Source organism: Cryptotermes secundus, unplaced genomic scaffold, assembly GCF_002891405.2.
Source record: "Cryptotermes secundus unplaced genomic scaffold, Csec_1.0 scaffold49, whole genome shotgun sequence".
Lineage (NCBI taxonomy): Eukaryota > Metazoa > Arthropoda > Insecta > Blattodea > Kalotermitidae > Cryptotermes > Cryptotermes secundus.
Genome location: NW_019744106.1, coordinates 350,007 through 363,119, shown reverse-complemented (window position 1 = coordinate 363,119; position 13,113 = coordinate 350,007). Strand labels below are relative to the sequence as shown.

The following is a 13,113-nucleotide window of genomic DNA, read 5'->3' as shown; positions in this document are numbered from 1 at the left end:
GGAGAAGAGAACAATTTCTTGCCCTAGCTGGAAACCGAATCCTGGTCGTCCAGTCGGTAGCCCGTCACTATACCGACTGACCCATAACGTATTTAAATTTAAAAATTAAGTGACACTAACTTCGTCGACAAGCGGTAGTCGCTCGGTCGGTATAGTAAGCTTGCGGACTAAAGACACGGAGTTTTGTTTAGTTTAATTGATTCTAGTGTTGTTACCACCTGTTCACAGAGTCATTTTGTTCTACTCTTTTTTTGGGCGTAAAGAGAAGTGAAGGTAGGATGACATAAGGCATAGCGTTCATGCAGAATTTCGTGAAGTAAGCATGAGATTATCCTACACAACATACAAACACAACTGAAACAGGCGTCCTAGGGACGGAAGGGTGGATGGGCTTGGCCAGAAATCTGTATAAATCGTACCAGAAGACGAAATAGGGTGCATCATGATCAGCTAGTGGCGCTATAAAGAGTTTATTTTGTTGTTAGGAATTGCAAATATGGCCTCAGTGCAGATCTCAGAAAATATATCTGTCAAAGTTTAACGTAAGTAATTGGACCAGATATTATTAGAACCCGTGCATGGATATGTTTCACTAAATACGGAGCATTAATTATTATCTACAAGTTTTGATAACTTCACCATACACATTAAAGCATCTGATGGAAAACAGGTATAATTCGTTCTTCCCAGAACTTATTTTTAATTTACTAGGTAACGTACTTTAAATAGAGTAATATTTACCATAATATCTGTAAAAAAAATAATACTTAAAGTACCGGCGGCTGGAATAGCACATATTCAAACAAATATCCATCCGTAATCATGACTTCACAAAATTTACTGCTGCCTTAAAATATCTAAATATAAGCTATCATCTATTCTTTTCACTAATTTCTTGTCGATGGCTTCATTACAGAGTCCACTAATTCTTTAGGGTATCCACTGAGCATCAGATCTTGCCTCAGTGAATATCCTAAAGAAGTCGTGGACTCTGTAATGAAGCCACTGGCAAGAAATCGTCCCTCTTCAGACAGAACATACCAAGAAACTGTAGTCATTGCGTATGTCAAGGGTTCCGCCGGGAAATTCAGACACATCGGGAACCGTTTTCAGCTTATACAATTTTCAAAACGAAACATACACTCCGGGGGACATTAATGAAAACTGGACCCGTTAGATATGCCCAGAAAACGAAGCAGTGTGTATATAGCATCCCTTGAGACTGCGGCAGATGCTACATCAGCGAAACTAGGACGGGGACAGATTCCAGAGTCCGAAACGTTGTTTTTTAAAAAAATAAACAGGACGGTTTAAAATAGACAAGACGATAGATAATGTCCAAAAACATAGTTTTTTTTCCTTGGCACTACAGCCCCAGTGGGCCTAGGCCTACCTCCACGAACTTCTCCGTTCACTTCGTTTTTTCAAAATCTTACTCATTCGTTGAGACTCCTTGGGCGGGTGATCAGCTCGTCGCAAGGCCTCTCCCTGTACACAAACACAGAAAAACGCACACACACAAACTAAACATCCATGCCCTGAGTGGGATTCGAACCCACGATCCCGGTTTCCAAGCGAGCGAAGACAGTACATGCCTTAAACCGCTCGGCTACCGTGACCGGCCCAAAAACATAATACTTGTAGCAATTTACCATCGTCACAAACTTTTAGATCTTATTCTCTTATCTAAAAACGTAAAAATTAGAATATACAAAACTATAATTTTGCCTGTGGCTTTGTATGGGTGTGAAACTTGGTCTCTGACATTAAGGGAGTTGAAGTGAAGGGAGGTCGGAGAAAACTGCATGATGAAGAGCATCACAACTTGTACTATTCGCCAGGTACGAGTATATTAGAATTATTAAGTCAAGGTGGATGAGATGAGCAGGGCATGTAGCTCAAATGGGGCGAAGAGGAAAGCATATGGTATATTGGTGGGAAGGTCAGAAGGAAAGAGACCCCTAGGTAGACCAAGACGTTGTGTGAATAATATTGAGATGGAACTTAGGGATAGAGGATGGGGTGGTGTGGGCTGGATTGATCTGGCTCAGGATAGGGACCAGTGGTGGGCTCTTGCGAACACGATAATGAGCCTTCGGGTTCCATATAATGCTGGGAAGTTTGTGAATAGATGAACAACAGGCGGCTTCGCAAGGAAAGCTCGTCTTCATGACGTTAAGTTACGTGTATTTGGCCCTCAGACTACTATTTGGACAGTCTTGGCGTTTGGTCAAATGACTAATGCAGCACAAATTAACAGACATCAGAGTAATGAAAACAGTAGCTTACCTTTCGCGTTCTACTTCAATGTCACCACAGCAGGCTTATGATATGTAAACGCCGTGTCAGCTTCTCCCTCACACACACGCACACACCAGGTTATAATCACTGCACACAACTACAGACATTTCAGGAACAGGAAATTATTGTCGTCACACAAGTCCATCGATATAGATAGATATAAATATAGATTTTCTGCACTTTCAGTACTTAATATCATGTAAAACACGTCCAGTTTCAATTACAATTGTTAACTGCACACGAAAACATAACCCTACCAAATGCAACGTGAGAATTGACGCGGTACAGTAACTGTTTTGTACAAATGAATGATGGGTAATCGAAGAAAGCAAGTGGCGTGAGGGGGAATACAGCTTAGTTTGTCATATTGCTGCACAGATAGGGCTACGTTATCACTGCTACTCCCTGTGCTAGAGAGAGAGAGGAATGAAGGCGCGTATCATTCGCTAGAAACATTCGTTTGGAGCTGAGCTCAGCTGTAGTTATGCTGTTCACTCTATCTAATCGTGCACTTGCACGCAGTACTTTGAGTATAACCGTTTGGTGCGCTTGGTTTTACAAGTACCCGTAAGATGCATGAGCTACCTTACAAAATGTATTACTAAAACTTACTGATTTCCAAATAAACATCAATAAATGTGCTCCAACGAAGGTTATTTCCAACTTCCGGCTGTCGATGACCACATAGCTAATGGCCGTAAACCTGAATCTGTCATTGTACTCAAATCAGTACCACGTTGTAAAGACCTGTAAAATATTATAGTAAATACGCTCTGATACTTTTATCTTCGGGAATAATTCCTTCAGTGCAACTGTTTAGGAAGGTAGGGCTGATAAGGATGTAGTGGCGAGAAGGAACATCTGTGCCCCTGTTCAGAATCGAACCCCGGTCGTCCAGCCCATAGCCAATAGTTAATATTGACGGAACTATCCTCGTTCGGTTTACGCATAAAGCCATACGGCAGACAGATGTCAGACATAAATGAAGATGAACATTTTATGTCGCAATAAGCGTTAATTCTATTGCTTTTGCGCAAAATATTAGACAGTGCAATAAATGCGACTACATATTCTTGTCGGGAATCGAACCCGTGTTGCGGCTACGAATCATGCTTTAATAGCGTGTTTGGAGCAAGGATATGAAGTTACACGCATTGCAGACATTGGTGTGTGGTTAGATGAGCTTCGGTCGTCTTACGTCGTCGCTACTGATTAGAAGAGAGAGAGACTGGACGTAATGACAAAGTGAAGCATTCTTATCCGCTCTGTGAATCGCATAAAAGTCTTCCACTTAGAAAGTAAATTTACCGACTGATGTCTCAGATATTTTATTAGGTTGTTGACGTCAGGGCTATAGTAAAATACGAGTAAAAATGCGAGTAATTTCTACTCACGTCAAACTAGTGCCGAGGTCACGAAAATATGGATCTAGACATCTACTTCCACATACACCTTCAAGGCGTAGTGCTTAATTAGTTAAGCACAGGGACAACTTTACCTATTTTACCTTTACGAGTAAAGTCTATGTGATGTTAATTATCGACACTATGTCACTGTTGGTAAGGTTCGCTTGCGGACTAAAGCCACTGAGATTAGTTTAGTTTATGTCGCTGTTACGGATCTGGTTATTTTGAAAGATAGGTTCGTTAAGTAACGGATTCAGCGGTTATCCCAACTGATACTTCATGCGATGCTCCTTAGGCCCCCAAGCTAATATCACTCGAGTAGAACTCTGAAGTAGGTCATGACGTAATTCACTAAAAATCCATTCCACTTCATAATATTTAACTTTCCTCTAATCTTATTCGGCCGATCACAGTGGCCGTGCGGTTTAAAGTAATATATNCCCCCCCCCCTTGAACGCTGTGATCGTGGTTTCCAATCCACTCAATTCATGGATGTTCGACTACGTTTATTCTTTGTTTGTGTTGCCCTTTTAAGGTAGTAGCCTTGCGACGGGCTGATCCCCCTTCAAAGGAGTCCTACTTAGGACTGTTTAAGATTAAGAAACTGAAGTGAAACGAAGCGTGTCACAGATGCCCTATGCTCCAAGTGGGAACAACAGGAACATAGATAGATAGATAGATAGATAGATAGATAGATAGATAGATATTCTCATTCAACGATAAATAATCTCGAAGTTTGTTGACCCTATGCATACTGTGCAAGTTGTATCTCGATTCGAAGGTATGAGCTTTCTTCTTCGATTTGTTTGTAGTTTGATAAGATTAGCCATAGAAACATGTACCATCACCTCTTACAGTAAATATTATGCCTTATCACATGAATATAAATAATAACCAGCAACAAAAGGGTTAGATTATCAGTGAAAGGTTCGCTGAATATGTACATAGCCTAGCGTTGTCGTTATTTCTTGTGTGTCTGTGTTGTGACTTAGCGATGCCTCTCTTCTATCTTGCACCATCAGAACCCAAAGTTCAGTCGTCCTTCAAGTCAGTCAAAGCTAACACTCTGCTCCTTAACAAAATCCTCCCTGCTACTTGCTTCCACTTTGCTTTAAAGAAGGAAGGAAGGATGATCCGGTAAGACAACATTACGAAACTGAAGTTCCCTTTAAGATTAAGGCTGGCAGTGAAGTCAGTCCATCAACAAACAACTCGACTCAACAACAAACCAAAGTTTAAAGGCTAATCTCCATTTACTGAAGTTTGCTAGTTGCCAGTCGCTAATTATAACAATGTTTTCCTAGCAGTGGCTCCTTCCCCACCGCAATCCCTCAATCTGCTGAAACACCTGCTAATGTGCCCCTAACATGCTATTTTTATTTCATGCGTCCCTTATTGATGAGCTGTACTGAGCTCACCGCTAATGAGTGTTACATAAACAGCTAAGTTCCCGGTTACTATCCTAAAGCTCTCCCTTATCTTGGGAGGAGCAGAGGCCAAGCGAATAAACACAGTTGCCTTTCAAGATTAGTACAAAAGCATAAATGGTATTATTAAGAAATTTTTACCTGGAAGGAATGTTGATAGACAAAAATAAGAATACGTAACATGAAGATTATTGTCTTCTGGAATATGATTAAGTACAATACTTTTTATTGTTTGTTAGGAAGGTATTATCTCCATATACCCTGAAGACAGAAGTAGCAAATTCCTCTGAAACGTTGATACGGATCTTTCAAATTACACATAGTTACATACCAGAAGGGCCGCTCCATAGCTCAAGCGGTTAGTCGCTGGCTTCCCACCACGGCAGCCCTGGTTCGATGCCGGGTCTGGTCAAGTGGGATTTGTGGTGGACAAAGTGGCACTGGGGCAGGTTTTCTCCCAGTACTTCGTTTTCCCCTGCCAATATTAATTCCACCAATTGCTCCACAATCACCCTCACCTATCATCTGTGGCTGGTACAATAGGCCAGAAGTGGCCGCAGTACAAGGGACTTAGTCCCACTCCACCAGCAATAAAGAAAAAATCCCAGAAGGGAACAATTTTTATGTGATCTTACATGTGAGATTTCGGTTTCTCACGGCGATAACTATGAATATTATTCTCCCCTGAGATGTGACACAGTGTAGTTGGCAGGTAATAAAGTTTCAGAGGATAGTGCTCTCCAAGTACACTGAAGATGGCAGCAGCAACTTCCTCTGAAACTGTCATATATTCCAAACTAAATGGACTTACATCGCAGAAGAGAGTAACCTTCATAATTATCACTGCGAGAACCTCAAGTCTCACATGAGACATCAGAGTTTAGCCTCTTTTAAATATCATTAATGAGGGTAGGTAAGTTTCCACACCTCTGGTGAAGACTAGTTGTTAAACAAAACTCAGACAGGGAAAAACTAAATGTTGCATATTGTATCAGCGAAACGGAAAACTGTCAATATAACTGGCTGCAACTCAGACGTCTGTACAGAAAAAAGATAAAGACAATACAAAGGAGTCCCCTAAATGCAAATCACTGCTGTTAGGAGATGCTTGGCGCAGAAAGAAAAGAGAAACGACATTCACTTAAGGATTTAGGTATACGCACTTAGGTATAACCTTCCTTACGCCATGATGATTGTTTAAAAATTGTGAACTTTAGAGATTTAGAGACTAATATTGTATTCTATCATCTTATTAGCTCTTCCTTTAAATGAACTTCATTATAATTTGAATTGTTACATTTATACTTTATGAGAAGTAGTGGGTCTGGAACGGGGTCCACTCAGACTCGTAAGGATAAATGAGGAGCTATTTCAAATAAAAAGCGGCTCCGGTTTAGGAAACCAAGATTAACGGCCGTGGGGATCCGTTGCGCTGACCACGCGACAACTTCTATCCGCTAAATTTGGCATTAACTTCGCCGACAAGCGGCGGTCGCTCCGTCGGTATAGTTCGCTTGCGGACTAGAAGTCACGGAGTTTGTTTTATTATAATTGGGTTAGTTTTGGTTAACTAAATACGTAAAATGAGCCGGTCACGGTAGTCGAGCGGTCTAAGGCATGTACTGTCTTCTCTCGCTTGGAAACCGGGATCGTTGGTTCGAATCCCACTCAGGGCATGGATATTAAGTTTGTGTGTGTGCGTTTTTCTGTGTTTGTGTACAGGTAGAGGCCTTGCGACGATCTGAGTCCTACCGAACGTGTAAGATCTAGAAAAACCGAAGTGAACGGAGAAGTTTATGGAGGTAGGCCTAGGCCCACTGGGGCTGTAGTGCCAAGAAAAAAAAAATGCGTAAAATGAACTCATATTTCAGCAAAATCTTCTTCGTGTATTCGCCAGCCGTTTCACCTTCGATGCACTTAAAATGTTGTGCTTTCAATCACTTGTTGTGGATCTATACTAAAAGTTACCGAATTAATTTAATTTAAATTCGTGTAAGCCAGAAGTGGACATCACTTCACAATAAAAGAATATATATATATATAGTGGTCTAAAACATATACTGTCTTCGCTCGCACTGAAATCGGGGTCGTAGATTCGAATCCCACACAAAACATTGATGTTTAATCTGTGTTTGCGTTGTCCTGTGTTTAGGTAGAGGTCTTGTGACGAGCTGATCGCTGGTCCAAGGAGTCCTACCGTCTGGAAAATGGTCATTAATTGAAAATCAGAGGCCAGGGCCCAAGGGGAGCTGTAAAACCAGTAAAATGAAAACTGGTACCATTTTGAAATGTAATACTTCGAATTATTCTTCTGTATCTGTTGCATTTTTCTTCCAGTTTTTAATTTTTAGTATTCAATTATTTACTTTCTTTTCAACCTGATAAATGTATTTTTTTGTGAAGTATGAAAACAGTTTTGCACCGAAATGAAGACAGAAAATGGCAAGCATTCTTGTAACTTAATATAATGTGTAATTTAAATGAGTTCTCTTAAAGGTTAACATTTTTATTCTGAGCGAAGAGGCAAAGAGACGAAGCCCCAACAAAGGACAAGAGTATTGCCCTTTCTAATGAACTTGTATGTTACATCAAAGTGTTTGTTATCAGTAATTACTGATCCAGCATTTTGAAAGAAAATTAAATTAAAAAAGTAGCATGTAAAAAGGTCTAAAATTACTTAAGGAGTTATTTTACAACGAAAGACATTCTTCATGTGAAAGTAAGGAATGTCGCCATACACCACAATATGTAGAAAACGATGGGGGGGGGGTTTAGGTGCGAATGCAGGCACTGTACCAGGTGTTCTAAGCAGGCTCCTATGTCTCACCACATGACGCAAAATATCTCCACCTTCCAGGGGCTTTGTACCATTTCTTAAGAACTTCGAAAAGAGAAAGTTAAAACATCTGATGGCTCTTATTTCTATTTGTAAACTATTTGTATGATTGCTTTTAACTTCAATATATGCCTTGAGCTTAGTTTAACGTGAAATAAATATATAATAAATCTGATTTTGTGTCGAAGTGATCTGTTGGTTTTCAGACGCGATTATTAATGTATTTATTTGATCGCTGGTTATGAAGAATACTGTCTTCTGGCATATATTGTAATATTGTGCTGGCCGTTGAGAGTCAACCCACGTATCGGAGGAAAATATCACCTCCATACTCAGGGTCGAAGAATGCGCCGAGCAACAAAGCATGTGGCAAGTAGAGTTCTTCGACTTTGGAGATAGAGGAGATATGTTACTCCTAAACGTCAGTTGACTTTCAACGGACTACACAGCGTTATATTCCAAAATACAACAATCTTATTGATGTATTGTTTCCGCGAGTAATTTCATTTTTAACTCGATGTATAACTACTCATGTAAGGAACTAATTGTATCATATAAATTCTTCATTCAGAAACTGATAATTACTCAGCTGCGCAAATAATTCTCATTCTTTATATGCAACCCGAATATACATTGCTGTGTTTACAAGAGCGCGCCGTTAGAACACACTCAAGGCTTTATATCTATTGTTGGTACATTTTGCTCTTTTATTCCTCGCATAACCGAACATCAGGATACGAGGGGCATGTTACACAGTACGGATTCTCATGTATTTCAATTACTAGTTTGCATTCTCAGTTCGCGTGAGTGTTCATGTATTGCAGCTGCAAACCTACTAATAAAAAAAACTCCGTGATTTTAGTCATCAAGCGAACTGTACCTACTAACGCAAAGCAAATCCACTATAGGTATCATGTTACGCAGAGTTAGAAATTATTTCACTTTTAAACGTAAAGTAAAGGTATCCCTGTAACAGGCCGTGAAGGCCCATAGGGTTGCGAGACGTTGAGGTTCCCACATTTTCTAGACAATCGGCTCATAGATGGCGGCAGGATTGTCAGCCCTACACGCCGGCCGCCCTTTACCTCCAAGAATATTCAAATAATATTCCTGGTACTCGTTTCTGTTAGAGGCTGAGTCGACTCCAGGGCATAGTGCGGCTGGAAGGATTAGGTCAATTCAAAAAATTCCAATGACCTCATCGGGACTTGAACCCGCGACCTTCCGGCTTGTAGCATAGTGCCTCAACAAACTGTGTTACCGCGTGCCCCTCATTTCACTTTTTATTTATTTAAATATTAGCCATATCAGAAAATATTTCATATAAAATTTGTCGACCTTAATGAAATCTGTATTTGTTCATACTCCAGCCAATGTTGGTTTCTCTATCTCTACTTCGGGCACCCAGTGATTTTTGTTCCAGTGCCTCTGGCTAGTACATTTTCTATTAATTTCATTACGTAAGTGTATTGCTGCCGGTCAAGGTAGCCGAGCGTTCTAAGGCATGTACTGTCTTCGCTCGCTTGGAAACCGGGATCGTGGGTTCGAATCCCACTCAGGGCATGGATGTTTAATTTGTGTGTGTGCGTTTTTCGGTGTTTGTCTACAGGTAGAGGCCTTGCGACGAGCTGATCACTCGCCCAAGGAGTACTACCATATGTGTAAGATCTAGAAAAACCGAAGTGAACGGAGTTCATGGTGGTAGGCCTAGGCCCACTGGGGCTGTAGTCCCAAGGAAAAAAAAAGTGTATTGATGGCAACTCTTTTGGCAGTCTTCATTTCACTGATAATATATGAGATATTTATGTATTACCTAATGTCTGTAAGTATTTTGTGATTTCGTTCTCTTACCCAGTAGAAGTCGTGTAAACTTTATTTGTACTGCTTTCAAAATCTCGGTGGTTTCGCATTCACTTTCTGAATTGAGCTGTGATGTTACGTATTCTTTTTTAATTTCGTTTAATATTATTTACAGAAATTGATCTTATTGTGTGAATTTAAGTGTACTTTCATGTACTTTCAGTGGACTATGTCTATTTTAATCTGAAAGAATTCATTGTCTGTTAGAAAATACAAAAAAAAAAAACTCTCCAATAATTCTTTGTGCTAAGAAAAATGACAAGTACTTAAATATATTTTTATATCCATTTCAGCAAATTTCGACCTTATATCTGTATATATTCAGATTTTTTTTTTTTTTTCAGAAACGTAATAAGCTTAAATTCAATGTACTGAAATCACACATCACTATCAAATGGTTAGCACCCATTCTGCTTAATATATGGGTCCAGGTTTTGATTCTCGGTTGGGAGGTAATATATCCTGTAAATTCCCAGCCCCACCAGATAAATGCTGCGGTAATACCCTGTAACTGGTTACAGCAGTTTCCTTGCACATTTACCCAATTAATCGTTTACGTACGCCTGTCAAACAAATCTACCCTGTCCAATTGAGGAAGGGTACTAGGCCGCGCCATAACTCAAGCGGTTAGTGGCTGGCTTCAAACCTCGGCGTCCCGGGTTCGATCCCGGGGTCTGGTAAAGTGGGATTTGTGGTGGACAAAGGGGCGCTGGGGCAGGTTTTCCCCGAATACTTCGGTTTCCCCTGCCGATCTTCATTCCACCAATTGCTCCACAATCACCCTCACCTATCATCTGGGGCTGGTACAATAGACCAGAAGTGGCCGCAGTACAAGGGACTTAGTCCCACCCCACTAGCAATAAAGAAAAGTGTACTAAGAACGCTTGACAGGCCTTACCATAGCTCAGGTGGTTATACAGTAGTTGCTGGCTTCCCACTGCTGCGATCCGGGTTCGCTACGAGGTTAGATCATGTGAGGTTTGTGGTGGAAAAGTGTCACTAGGTATATTTTCTCTCAGTGCTACGGTTTCCCGTGTCAATTCTCATCCCACCAACTGATGCATACTCATCTATGATCCGGGCTTTTACTATAGATCCAGTAGTGGTCTGAGTACCAAGTAGACTCAGTCTCACCCCACCCTGCGAATTGGGAATCGATCGTATACTTTCCTTGGTCATGACCATATCTTATTGTCTCGCCTACTTTCCTTTCACTAGATACATATTATCTGATACGAAACGGACCGCAAAGAAAACACCGCGCCAAACAGTTCTTCTATTATTATGTATTAGTTGCAGCGGAAACGGCGTCTCATCTGACTGCACTATTCCTACTTTCAGACCTTAGGTTGGAATACAGACACACAAGAAGCAAGGCGATCTCATAAGCCCATTTTTATTTTTTCCAAAATAAAGAAAGTAAGCTAAAAGAATCGTTTAAATTAAATCGTCATTTACTGCAGTTTTCTAAACTGATGTGTCTGCACAGCGCTTAGTAATGACGAGTCCTTATTCAACTTCCTTCCTAAGTTCTCACGGCCTCACAGTTTACCGACCTCTTACATAGGAAAGCTAGTTCCGTACATGCGAACCACTCACGAGACGTAACACGGTGGGCATCGAGCACAACGCTAGAGGAAGTCAGAGAAACATGGAGTTACGTCATTTTAGCGGTTAAGAAGCCTGGAAGTGGCGATGAGAATCCGATCATATCACGTCTGGTTGTCTGTAAGTCGATGAGGAATGAAAAGAGTTGGTGGGTGTGGGAGCAGAGAGGAGCAGGTGGATGGCTTCTGTGTTACTCCTAGTGTGGGTGGCATAGGCTAGCGCAATGTCTCCTGGGGAGGTGCCATAAACCAGTAGCTTATCTCTGATAGACAGAACTCTGCTTACTGGTATTTACTAAGCCGTGATGCATGAGAGACCATACACGTTACAATGCTTTGTACCTGCATTATACATGTACTGGGACTCCCTTCTTTCTTGTCTATAAGACGTTTCAAATGGCTGTACACTCAGTTTGAAAGATGGGTCGTTATCTTATACGTACATAGCCGAGGTTTCTGTAATGCAACAATTATTACTGGAATATATACGCAACAAATATAATTGTGCTGAAGGGACAGTAAGTGCCAAGATTTGTTTTCAGAACTAGCCCCACGAGGCAGAATCCTTCTTAAGATGCTAATAGCATTTCAGCTAGTCAGGATATTCATGCCCTTTATTGAAGGCCGTGGAGGCCTATAGGGTTGTGAGATGTCGAGGCCCCCACATTTTTTAGACAATCGGTTCACAGATGGCGGTGAGGTTGTCAGCGTTACACGCCGGTCGCAATTTACCCCCATGAAAATTCCTGATACTCATTACTGTTAGAGGCTTAGTCGAACCCAGGGCCATAATGCGGCTGGAAGGAGTAGGTCAATTGAAGCACCTAGTGACCTCATAGGGAAACGAAACCCGCGACCTTCAGGCTTGTGGCATAGTTGTTCAACCAACTATGATACCGCGTGCCCCTCTCACTGTTCATATAATTTCCTCTTATTAGGAATCAAGTACGTATACGTAATTTTTATAGTGCGTTTCCTAGTCTCGCTACTATCTTAAAACAAACGGATGACATTGTATTATTGTCCGTCCAATTTAATTTTTAAAATATGTATTAAAGTGGTTTAATTATACCAAGAAGTAACCAACCAACTATGCATAATATTATGTATAAATTGCATTTTACATGAAAGGTAAGGCAAAGTTGTTCCCATGCTTAAATAATTAAACACCACACCATAAAACGTATGGGGAAGTAAGGGTGTACATTCACCTCGTCACTAGATGGAGGTGAGTGGTCAGCTTCAAGCCCAAAGGGAAGAGCCCCTGTTACCTTTTTGAGGGGGAGGTTGGGCGGGCTCCAGTGCTGGTCTGGACACTGTAGAGAAGATAACAATTATTCTTATTCATCAAATATTATTTAACAAACTAAGAGCCCATAAATCTTAACTCTCAAATTCATTATTGCTTTATCTGCAACAGAGTCCATAACGCTACACACCTCTCTAAGTTACTAAACTTCGGTCAGCTTCGAAATTAAGAGTCGAGTTACCGCTTAACAAACTTGCTCTGTTCTTAACATTTTGTCGTCTGGTGTTCAGGCAACACAAGATCTGTAGATGGCCCGGAAATTGTGTTATACTTTATCGCCTAAGCTAATAAGTTCTATTGTCATTCGATATGTATTATCTGCTACATCGAAACCAAAGTATCACTGCGACAAGAATATCTGCATGAA

The 13,113-nt window shown here is 40.8% G+C and overlaps 1 long non-coding RNA gene across 1 annotated transcript in view; it reads right to left on the bottom strand.

Annotated features, from left to right (window-relative positions):
- Positions 1–2,574, bottom strand: part of LOC117283082 — a 316,003-nt gene extending 313,429 nt beyond the window's left edge. Inside the window, exon 1 of the long non-coding RNA XR_004514098.1 lies at positions 2,290–2,574. This is a non-coding gene — a long non-coding RNA (uncharacterized LOC117283082). The remainder of the gene's footprint in view (positions 1–2,289) is intronic.
- Between the last annotated feature and the right edge of the window lie 10,539 nt (positions 2,575–13,113).